General features: G+C 35.1%; 1 non-coding gene across 1 annotated transcript; it reads left to right on the top strand.

Annotated features, from left to right (window-relative positions):
* Positions 1–9,828: 9,828 nt before the first annotated feature.
* Positions 9,829–9,935, top strand: LOC136231453 (small nucleolar RNA R71). Its single transcript, XR_010689836.1, has one exon. It is a non-coding gene; the product is annotated as a small nucleolar RNA R71 (small nucleolar RNA).
* The last annotated feature ends 2,376 nt before the right edge of the window (positions 9,936–12,311 follow it).

The raw sequence follows: 12,311 nt of genomic DNA, 5'->3' as shown, positions 1-12,311 counted from the left end.
TTCTAATCGATGTGAAAACGTCATTAGAATACAATACTAAGTGCGATAACCCTAAAATCCACAAGTGCCTGGTTTATATTGACAATTCAAAGCAAAACAAATAGCAGAGACGCAATATCATGATAGTACCGATACATCGGGCGGGGTAGGGTGAGATCACATCTCTTCCCTACACGTAACCGGAAAACGAACCCTAAATCTCTTTAGGGACCATCCTTACCAAACCTAAACCATACCGAGTCAATCCAAACAGATAGGGCGACCAATCACGCCCGCGCACGTATTTCCAAGTGATGATTGGTGGCGACTCGAAACCTTAAAACACGAGAAAGGCGGATCGAGTCGGCCACGCACCCCGACCTGCGTAAAAAACCTGGAAGCCAGGGTGTGAAACCATCGTCATCATATATGATAAAATATGAAAACGTCATTAATGATCCTCCACACCCAGGAGACTTATATATAATGCGGGTCAACTTTTGATCTTCGTCCAATCCGATTGCTCTCGATATTCTGGACACTAATGCATCATATGTCGGCCTATTATGAAATTTCAAACGTTTGTTCCTTGCCGTACTATATGAAGCATCATATTCTAAACTGGTGGTCGAAAGATTTAACTTTCCACCCCAATGAATTATGTAGGAGATATAATTAGACATTATCTTGTACCTATAAATATTTATCAATAATATATAATTACACAATTCAAATATAAACTTCATATTAATAATAAATTGCAAAACCTTTCAAACTATAATATCTACATCAAATTCATTTTCACAGTTCAAATATCACACTTCATATCAATAATTGCCCTTTAAAATATTAGTTACTATAAAATTTGTTTAACTAACTGTTGAGCGATTTCCGCAAGTGCACGGTTTCGCTTGTAGTAATAAAATATCGATCCCACAGAGTTACGTTTTTTAACGAAAAACTTATTTTTGAATTATTAATCTCGAACTTGTTAGATTTATAAAATGTAAATGAAAAGTGAAAATTGGATTAGTTGAATTTAGGAAATTTATTTGAATGAATTTGTGAACTTTGAGTATTTGAAAATGCTGGAATAAGATTATATATTTAGAATAAATCGATTGTTAGAAAGATCTTCTGATTTTAAGGATGAATTTTACAAAACAGGAACATTTAGAACTATTAGAAAAAGGAATGAATATGTTCATTTGCATTAAGCAAAGAAAACAACTTAAACTTTGTATTATTATGATGATGAAATAAATGACGGAACCTCTAATTAATTGGCTTTGAACGAGACAAAACCCTTTCGGGATAGTTGCCCTTACTCAAATTAACACTCTTCCGAGATGATAATTTGCCTAAGTGTTCAACAAAGTTTCCTTGTAATGATTTTGAATTCAAGTGCATATTAATGAAAACACCAGCCTCATTTATATTGGATTGGTTACCATAAGTGCTGCATTACGATTTGTCGAATAGAACGGACTTTATTAGATGAAAAATAAATTGATACAAGTTTACAGAGATTAAGGAGCATCGAGTTCTTCGAGGGCGTGCAAGTGAAGGGCTTGATCGGTTCCGCTTCCTTGGGTTTCCTTAGGAGGTTGTCAGGCTCGGGGGCGAACACTTTACTCAATCTTCTCGCTGTAACTTCGTAATAGGGATTCGGTCGGCCACTACCATGATGCAAACTAAAACTGGAACAATGTCTAAACGCTACTGAGTTGTATTTTAACTATAAACAATATGTGTACCTCATCTTGTTTTTTTGTACAGAATCTAATTTCTAACTCTCGAAATGTGTTTACTTAGAACTTCGACATAAGTTCTACGCTCTGATTTCTATATCTATATTATAATATTTCAATATCAACATCTTCTCCTCAACATCAACTCTTTATTTATAGGTGATGAAGGGTTGAGTTTGAAGTGACGTGTCCGTTGGTCAAGAGTCGTGTCCGTTGTGAAAGGACGTCTTTATCCACTTGAACGAACGCGTTTCTTGGATTTTCAGCATGTGTTAAATGCATTTGTATAATTTCTGCACTTACCGAGGATGGTAATCCGCAGCCATGAATGACGTAGCACTGAGCTGAGTGACGGACGAAGGGGAGAAACGTTTATACAACGCGTGTCGCGGCCGCGGGTCTGAGATCCTCTGTCGCGGCCCGGCAGGTTTCCTTTGTTCTTTGCTTTCGTTCGTGTCTTCGACTTGGCGCTTTTGATTTACGTCGTCTTTGACTCCTTTTGAAGGGTTTTTCTTCTGTTTTAGATCATTTTTCGTTCCTATTTGGATTTTACCAAATATTTAGGTACCTTGCAAGAAAGAAAGATATTTGAAAGTAAAAGTAATCTAAACAGATATAAATAACACGAATTCGTAATAAAAATGATATAAATATTAATGATATTTTAGGTATATTTTGGGCTTAACAAATCTCCACACTTAATCTTTTGCTAGTCCCGAGCAAAATTTCACTGAATTTATTCCTTAACTAATCTCTTTATGAAAATAAAACATATATCTTTGTGTTTACCTTTTAAATTAGTTAAGCCGAAAAGACTAACTTCGCATGGCAAATTTATACGCAAAATATCAAACTAACTTAGTATAAATACGATATATCATTCGTCTTGTATTTCAATGTTTAAATTGAAGTATTCGGGACGATGTAAGCACGCATGTTATTGAGTTTTTCATCTCAAGGCATTTCAAAGCATCAAATTTCCTTTCCCAAACTTGAATTATTATATAAGAGTATTAAGTTTCATTTATTTGCTTAGTTACGCCCGTGATAAGGGTGGTCTCGATCGTAACTTTATATGCATTTGATTTGTGTTCGCTTAAGAGGTACCGACCATGCCATGGATGGACGCAATCGTTACTTTAAACTTTAAACACGCTTAATTTTTCTAATTTAAACGTTCCTTTCATACCTCGATCGTGATAAGGGTGGTCGCAACCGTGGCCAAAAGTACGCTTTATTTATTTATTTCTTCCCTTTTATACCTCGATTGTGATAAGGTTGGTCTTAATCGTGGCCAAAAGTTAAGAATACGATTTATTGATTAATTAATATGAATTGGGAAAAAGAAAGTTAGCACATTCATCCTATATTGACTTAAAATTCAACATGTATTATGGCTAAAGTTTCCTTAAAAACTTCAATTGGTGTTAATGTAAGACAAAATCAAAACCGAGCTAAAAATTGTTAGTTCAATTTAATGCCTATAAACCTAATTGAAAATTTAAAATAAGATTTATTGTATCATGAATTTCATGATATGAAATAGAGATTGAAAATAAAGAATTTTTACTTAAATACATTTACTCGAGACAATTTTACTTAAAATCGTGTCGAAGATTTGTGAAAAATTTCGAAAAATATTACCCGTATAGAAATATATTATTTCTATCGATAATGATAACCTAAAAATAACCATAAAAGAAATTTAACTTATGATTAATTGATAAATATATAAAAAATGTTTAAGTTTTGAAAATTGTTGCAATATAGTTAAAAAGTGTTGCAATATGTGTTGCATTTGTATTTTTGAAAAACAAGTGATGCATTCATTCATTCATTCATTTGCATACATTCATTCATTCATTCGTTTGCATAAAAATGATATATGTATATATCTCCTCCCACACTTAAATTGGACAATGTCCTCATTGGTGCAAAAATGGAGATAAAACATTAAAGATAAAGCAAACGGATATAAACGAAAGATATAGCAAAAACATTTATCATAAAATTAAAGTGAAATTAGAAATTGTACGAACCAGAAGAAAAATAAAAATGTACGAAACTGAAAATAAAACAAGATAAGATAAAATAAAAGATAAAACCTAAGCATGAGGCGGGGTATCCGGAGGTGTTGGTGAAGTTTCCACATTGCGGCGTCGGAAAAACGAAAGCATCTGATGCCGAGTCGAACGATGCTCACGCCTCAAAGTATTGAGGTTGTCATTCATCACCATATTGTTTTCCACCAAATCATCAATTCTTAAATTCATTTGACGATTATTTGCGTTGATTTGGTTCAAAATCCGCCTTAAATCTACCGGATCAGTGTCTCGGGTTGCTTGGGCTTCTGGGGCAGCTTCTCCACCTTCCCCCGCTCCTTCTTCTGCCTCAGTACCTGCATTATGAGAACTATAAGCAACTCCACCCATAGTGCCACGAAGATGTGCAATACGGGTAGCATACGAAATAAAAACAGGAGGAGCCGCAGAAACCAATAAATGAGCTCGCTCAAGAGCCGCAATGTCCAAAACCGGAACATACCCATGGTAGGTGGACATATCAAAAGTTGCCAATTCATCCCGTGCTCCCAAAACAATAGCGGTGATCAAATTACCGAGAGGGACTTGAGTGGTGTGAGCCCTCGAAGCACGGTACAAATTATCAAAAATCATGCCAATACTATCAACCTACAAACCCTTGAACAAACAATCCCAAACAAACAAATCCCGGACTTGAATCTTGGAACTCTCAACACGACCAAAAAGTGAAAAACTCAAATACTTGTGAAAGAAGAACACACAATTGTCCTTAATCAACTTGCTTGATGTGTTCTTGGAATCAAAAGATGTTTGGTCAGAAAGAGTTTGCCAAAAGGAGTTATTGTCAAAATCCCTAGGTTTATCATAAAAATCACTAGTAGGGAAACCAAACATATTACCCATAGCCTCATAATCAACTGTATAGGTAACTCCATTATTCCGAAAAGAAATTGCTGTTCTTTGTTTATTTATCCTCAAGGTAACCAAAAACTCAACCACATACTCTTGAATTTGTGGAAAACGCATAGAAGCAAAAGTTTCCCAACCCAAAGTCTCAAGAAAAGCAGTAATTTGTGTAGAGAAGTTCAACTTTCTTACCGAATCGAAGTCGAGAAACTGCATATCCACGAGCTTACGATTGGGGTTTGAAAAGTGCTTGAAACGGGTAACTTCTTCCTCAGAATGGATGTCAAAATAAGCTCCGCAACTAATCCTAAGGCGATTAGCCTCAGTGACAGCCGGCTTGTGTCCAACACGCTTTGCTCTAGGCATGGTTATGGTGTTTAGGGTTTAGTATGAAAAAGATGAAAAGAGAGAAAAGCTTGAGGTTGAAGATGAAGTAGAAGTGTTGTGAATTCTTGGAATTGAAAGGTGTAGGTGATTGAAAAGGGTAATGATGAAATTGGGAAAAGGAAAAGTAAGGTATTGGGAAGAGGGAAGAGTAGGGGATTGGTTAAATTTGGAGGTGATGTAAGGTTTGTGTAAGTAATAAGTATATATAGGGTTTGAATAAGAAGTTAAATAGTTAGAGTAGGAATAGGAATTGGAATAGGTAGAGTTGAAATAGGAAGAGTAATTAGGTAGAGGTTAAATAGGAAGAGGTGTAAGTAGAGGATGAATAGGAAGAAGAATAGGTATAGGTTAAATGGGAAGAGTTGGAAAAATAGGTCAAAAATCGGACCTGGAGTGTCTGAATCACGCGTGTCGCGGTCGAGGATATGTATCCGCGGTCAGGGATCGCGTTGTTCAACCAATACTTCCTCTGAAATTTGTCGAAGAAAAGTCTGAAGTTACCGAGAATCCAACTTTCGCGGCCGCGAATCGCGGTGCGTAGCGATTTTTTGTGCCTGGAAAATTTTGCTGAAGTTATCGAGGAAACGCCGCCGCGGTCGCGGATCGCGTGTTTCACCGAATTTGTCTTCGAATTGTGGAGGAATTTTGTTGAAGTGACCGAGAATCAATAATTCTCGGCCGCAGATCACGTCGTGGCTACCCAAATTCAGCATTTGAACTCCATTTTGTGTAATTCTTTGATAAATTGTATCCTGAACGTCTTGAAAAATGAAATCTGTACTTAAAACATAAATGAAAAGCATTAAATGATAAGGAAAACCAAAGGTTTATCCTTATTAATGAAAAAAAAATAAATGAAAGTGCTTTAATTAATGAATGTTAAAATATGAAAGGTTTGGAACTAAAATTAATTGAAGCATTTATGTGCATTCATTATTGTAAGTTAAATGAATCATATTTAAGGAACTTGAAACTCAATAATTAACATTTAATTAGTCATAATGGATTAAGTTTGTATTAAATTGATTCAATGGTTTAGATGTATGAAATTAAAATGTAACCATATAACCAAAAACAAAGTATAATGCAAAGAGAAATTTTTATTTATTAACATATAATTACATTTATTTACAAATAATACGAAACACAAACTATACTAAAAATTCGTCCCTTTTAATCGGGATTTTCTTAGCCCTAAATCGATCAATTTTCAACTGCACGAAGGCTTGACGTTCGGGTGCAGAAAGAAAATTTGGTCCGGATTGAAAAACTCGCTTCACTAGACCTTCGAATTCTAAAAATTCATAGTCTAGCATAGGGAAAGATTCAGCATCACTCCAAGGTACAGAAATATTGCCCTTGGTCCCTAGAATTATTCCGCAAATGATATTCCTAAACCCAACCTTCTTAGCCTTGGATCGAGATGCGGCAACAAGACCCTCCATCAGAATTTTTGAAGAATCAACCACATTGCCTTGAAATATATCGCCAAGGACATAAAGATCAGATTCTTGGACGATACTACTGAATGTGCGACCAAATAGGCTGTGACTCAGAAACTTATGCAAATATAGCATAGAGTTGGAATAGAAAGACTTATTATAGGCAAGTTTTGAGTTGAAAGGCCAGATGCCGGTGAGCATTCGCCAAATATCAGTGGACGTCATATCTCTTCCATGATGACGTTTGGTAGTATCCTTCAGGGGAAAACCAAACCAAGCATGCAATTCAGGATATCCAAAAGTGAAAGTTTTGCCATCCCGACGAAAACTGAGACGCACACGACGTTTGTTAACAAAACGCACAGTGCAGAAAAACTCTAACACCCAGTCTCCAATTATAGGAAACTTCATATCGACAAATCTGGTCCATCCTAGTCGCTCCATGTAGCGACTCATATCTTCCTTGATTCCTAATTGATTATTGAGAAAATCGTCCATGTACATCATTCCGACAAAGAACGTATATCTAAGTCTCAAGAAGCGCCTTCCCTCATCGTGATTGAAGATGGGAAAGTTACATCCATAACGCTCTGATATATCTATACGTTTATTGCGCGAAGCAATAACTTTCTTAGATGAAGTGTTTGAGGAAGCCATGATTTTTGGAAAGAGTAAGGAAGAAAAGTTCTGAACTTAGTGTTTGGATTTTGTGAATGGTAAGAAAATCAGAGATAGTTCTGATAGAGATGAAAAGAAAGTGACAGAAAACTGGACCTCTAGTACTTATTTATAAGATCCTAGGACGAAAAGAGGTGTTGTTTCGAAGTGAAAAGGCATGAAACAAACCTTTTAGAAATGAAGAAACTTAACGTTTCGTTTCTGAATAGTTACAACTGCTGAGAAAAGGTCAATTCTGGGCAAAATTTCCCCGTGTCGTGACTGAGGATGCTGACCCGCGGTCGCGACACGCCGATTTCCCTGCGGAAATCAGTTGTCAAAAACCCTGAACTCCTGATCCTCTACCGAGAATTCCAATCCTCGGTAAGTTCAGAAATTTTTCCTTTCAAATTATAATCAGAATTCTCAACTGAGAATCTGAAATCCTCTACAAGTCCAGAAATTTTCCTGACTTCTAGCCATGCCCAAATTCTCAACTGAGAATTTGAAATTCTCTATAAGTCCAGAAATATTTTTACCTCCTTAAGAATTCTATATATGTGAGTTCTCAACTGAGAATCTCAAATTTTCAACTGAGAATCACTGAATTTTCTAATTTTTATGAAATTCCTAAAAATTAATCATGACTCGAATATATATATATATATATATATATATATATATATCTAAAATTCTAAAATGATATAATCTAAAACAAAACAAAAATAAAAATAAAAATAATAGAAATAACAATAAAAATAAACTGTTAGAAAAACGAAAATGATTTATAAGTCAGGAAATCTTGTTACGAAATTAGTTCCTATTTTGGAAATACTTTCATAATACATTTTGTTAAGTTCCCTACTAGCCCAATATTCTTTGTTGTACCTCAAATGGTTTGGTAACTCTTTAAGTTCTAATTTAGGTGGAATTACGACTGAAGGCGGAACTGGTCCATCTTCTCGAATCAAAGGCTCTGGGTCCTTATCTTCTAATTCTTCACCCATTATAGGTTCTATTATTTCTTCTCTTTGAACAATGTCATTAACACATTCTTCAATTAAATCAAGTTTCATGCAAGCAAAATCCTCCATAGGATATTTCATTGCTTGATTCATATCGAACTCGATCTTATCGTCACCTATCCTTAAAACTACTTTTCCTTCCGACACATCAACCAGAGCACGTCCCGTGTTCATGAATGGTCTACCAAAGATTAGCGGACAATTAGCATCATAAGCAAAATCCAAGATAACAAAGTCAGTAGGAAAAATAAACTTATCAATTTTTACCAAAACGTCTTCAATTATACCATATGGTCTTTTAGTGGATTGATCCGCTAATTGCAAAACCATATTGGTATGCTTGATGTCTTCTTCTAAACCTAATTTCTCAAAAATAGACAATGGCATCAAGTTTATACTAGCTCCTAAATCACAAAGACAACTTGGGAATTCCATATTTCTCAATGTACATGGAATGGTAAAGCATCCGGGATCTTTGAGTTTAGTAGGTAATTTGCTTGATACTATCGAACTACAATCTTCAGAAAGAGAAATGGATGAAATTCCTTCCCAACTAATTTTTTTTGAAATTAAATCTTTCAAGAATTTTCCATAGTTAGGGATTTGCGTAATCGCATCCATGAATGTTAAATTTATATGCAAATTTTTAAGTTTGTCCAAAAATGATAACAGTTGTTTATCATGGTCCTTATTTCGGACCCGGTGTGGAAAAGGTGGTTTTGGTACAAAAGGTTTCGGATTAGAGTCAATTGGTGAATCTTTTTGTTTTATCGTATCTTCTTTGGATTTTGGTAAATCATTTCCAGGTAAAGTTGAATTTCCGGGAATTTCCGGACCTAAGTAGTTTTTCCCCGAACGAAGAGTGATAGCCTTAACATGCTCTTTCAGATTTTCTTCCGTTTGGCTGGGAAGACTTCCCTCTTTGCGGGATGGAATTGATTTAGCAAGTTGTCCAATTTGAACCTCCAAATTATGGATGCTAGATGATTGGTTTTTGATAAGCTGATCGAATTTATTTTCGATCCGTTTAAAACCATCGTCTTGATTACTTACCTTTCCATTCATAGCATCAATAAATTTGTCGATTTTTAAAGATAAAGTGCTAATCGTATCTCTTGTTTGATTTTGATAATTATTTACACGATACTGATTAGCATTTGCATTATTATTATTATTACCATCTTTCCAGTTAAAGTTAGGATGATTTCTCCATCCAGGATTATAAGTATTAGAATAAGGATTAGTAGTTTGGTTTTGTCCTTGGACAAGATTTACCTGTTCTGTCTCATTCATACCTTTGTAGTCAATGTCTCTCTGGATCGGATCATTAGGATCGCATGGTGCCATAAATTTATCAATTTTGTGCGATAAGGCAGAAAATTGGGCTTGTAACATTGCTACAGGATCAAGATTCATTATACCTTTAACCGGTGATGTACCTGAGGATGATGGTTTCGCCGTCGGTATATGTCCACGCTCTGCGGGCCACATACTGCTGTTGATTGCCATTTCCTCCAAAAGTTCTCTTGCTTGGGCGGATGTCTTTTTCATAAATAACCCTCCAGACATAGCATCTAATGAACCTCTAGTCGTAGGATTTAATCCATTATAGAATGTCTGCATTAAAAGTGCATCTGGCAATTGGTGGTGTGGGCATAAACGTTGAAGTTCTTTAAAACGTTCCCAAGCTTCATAAAGAGTTTCATTATCATTTTGTGTAAAAGATGTCAACTCTTTGATGACTCTTGCGGTTTTTGCTAAAGGAAAATATTTTTGTAAAAAATCTTGGGCTAATTGGTCCCAAGTTTCAAATGTCGCAGCAGGCATAGAAGTTAACCAAATTTTTGCCTTATCCTTCAAAGTGAAAGGAAAAAGGCGAAGTTTGATTGCTTCGGCTGTTACATCAGTAATTTTAAAAGTGTCACAAATTTCTAAGAAATTTATCAAATGTGCATTAGGGTTTTCGTTAGGCAAACCGTAAAACGTTACATTGTTTTGCAACATATTAAGCAAAGCAGGCTTAATTTCAAATTGATTTGCGTTTATACGGGGTCTAACTACACTATTAGTTACACCGGCCATTCCTGGCCTAGCATAATCCATAAGTGTCGGTGGATCGGCCATATTTTCTGGCTGAAATACTTTGGTTTTTAAGGGTGTTTTGTCTTTTTTGTTGTTTTTCTTGTTTTTCTTAAGTGTTCTTTCAATTTCTGGATCAAGAGGATCTGGTGGCGTGCTCGAACTTCGTGAACTGCGCATTAACTTGAAATTGTAAACACGAGCCAAACTACCTTCAAAACAAAATTGAAAGCAAATGTGTTATATAAAAAAAATAAAAAAAATGTAAATAAAATAATGTATAAACCTAGATTCGAAAATAAAATATGAAAAATAAAAATCTTATCAAAAATTTTGGCGTATCCCCGTCAACGGCGCCAAAAACTTGTTGAGCGATTTCCGCAAGTGCACGGTTTCGCTTGTAGTAATAAAATATCGATCCCACAGAGATACGTTTTTTAACGAAAAACTTATTTTTGAATTATTAATCTCGAACTTGTTAGATTTATAAAATGTAAATGAAAAGTGAAAATTGGATTAGTTGAATTTAGGAAATTTATTTGAATGAATTTGTGAACTTTGAGTATTTGAAAATGCTGGAATAAGATTATATATTTAGAATAAATCGATTGTTAGAAAGATCTTCTAATTTTAAGGATGAATTTTACAAAACAGGAACATTTAGAACTATTAGAAAAAGGAATGAATATGTTCATTTGCATTAAGCAAAGAAAACAACTTAAACTTTGTATTATTATGATGATGAAATAAATGACGGAACATCTAATTAATTGGCTTTGAACGCGACAAAACCCTTTCGGGATAGTTGTCCTCACTCAAATTAACACTCTTCCGAGATGATAATTTGCCTAAGTGTTCAACAAAGTTTCCTTGTAATGATTTTGAATTCAAGTGCATATTAATGAAAACACCAGCCTCATTTATATTGGATTGGTTACTATAAGTGCTGCATTACGATTTGTCGAATAGAACGGACTTTATTAGATGAAAAATAAATTGATACAAGTTTACAGAGGTTAAGGAGCATCGAGTTCTTCGAGGGCGTGCAAGTGAAGGGCTTGATCGGTTCCGCTTCCTTGGGTTTCCTTAGGAGGTTGTCAGGCTCAAGGGGCGAACACTTTACTCAATCTTCTCGCTGTAACTTCGTAATAGGGATTCGGTCGGCCACTACCATGATGCAAACTAAAACTGGAACAATGTCTAAACGCTACTGAGTTGTATTTTAACTATAAACAATATGTGTACCTCATCTTGTTTTTTTGTACAGAATCTAATTTCTAACTCTCGAAATGTGTTTACTTAGAACTTCGACATAAGTTCTACGCTCTGATTTCTATATCTATATTATAATATTTCAATATCAACATCTTCTCCTCAACATCAACTCTTTATTTATAGGTGATGAAGGGTTGAGTTTGAAGTGACGTGTCCGTTGGTCAAGAGTCGTGTCCGTTGTGAAAGGACGTCTTTATCCACTTGAACGAACGCGTTTCTTGGATTTTCAGCATGTGTTAAATGCATTTGTATAATTTCTGCACTTACCGAGGATGGTAATCCGCGGCCGTGAATGACGTAGCACTGAGCTGAGTGACGGACGAAGGGGAGAAACGTTTATACAACGCGTGTCGCGGCTGCGGGTCTGAGATCCTCTGTCGCGGCCCGGCAGGTTTCCTTTGTTCTTTGCTTTCATTCGTGTTTTCGACTTGGCGCTTTCGATTTACGTCGTCTTTGACTCCTTTTGAAGAGTTTTTCTTCTGTTTTAGATCCTTTTTCGTTCCTATTTGGATTTTACCAAATATTTAGGTACCTTGCAAGAAAGAAAGATATTTGAAAGTAAAAGTAATCTAAACAGATATAAATAACACGAATTCGTAATAAAAATGATATAAATATTAATGATATTTTAGGTATATTTTGGGCTTAACACTAACATTTGTATTATACCATCTAATATTAACAATAAATCTAATATCAATCATCACAACACGCATCATTTTAAAAATTATAATATAAAAATTCTTATTATATGTATAAAGCATAAAA

This window comes from Euphorbia lathyris, chromosome 5 (assembly GCF_963576675.1).
Source record: "Euphorbia lathyris chromosome 5, ddEupLath1.1, whole genome shotgun sequence".
Taxonomy (NCBI): domain Eukaryota; kingdom Viridiplantae; phylum Streptophyta; class Magnoliopsida; order Malpighiales; family Euphorbiaceae; genus Euphorbia; species Euphorbia lathyris.
The sequence above is the reverse complement of the archived record's forward strand: the minus strand, read 5'-3'. Positions and strand labels throughout refer to the sequence as shown.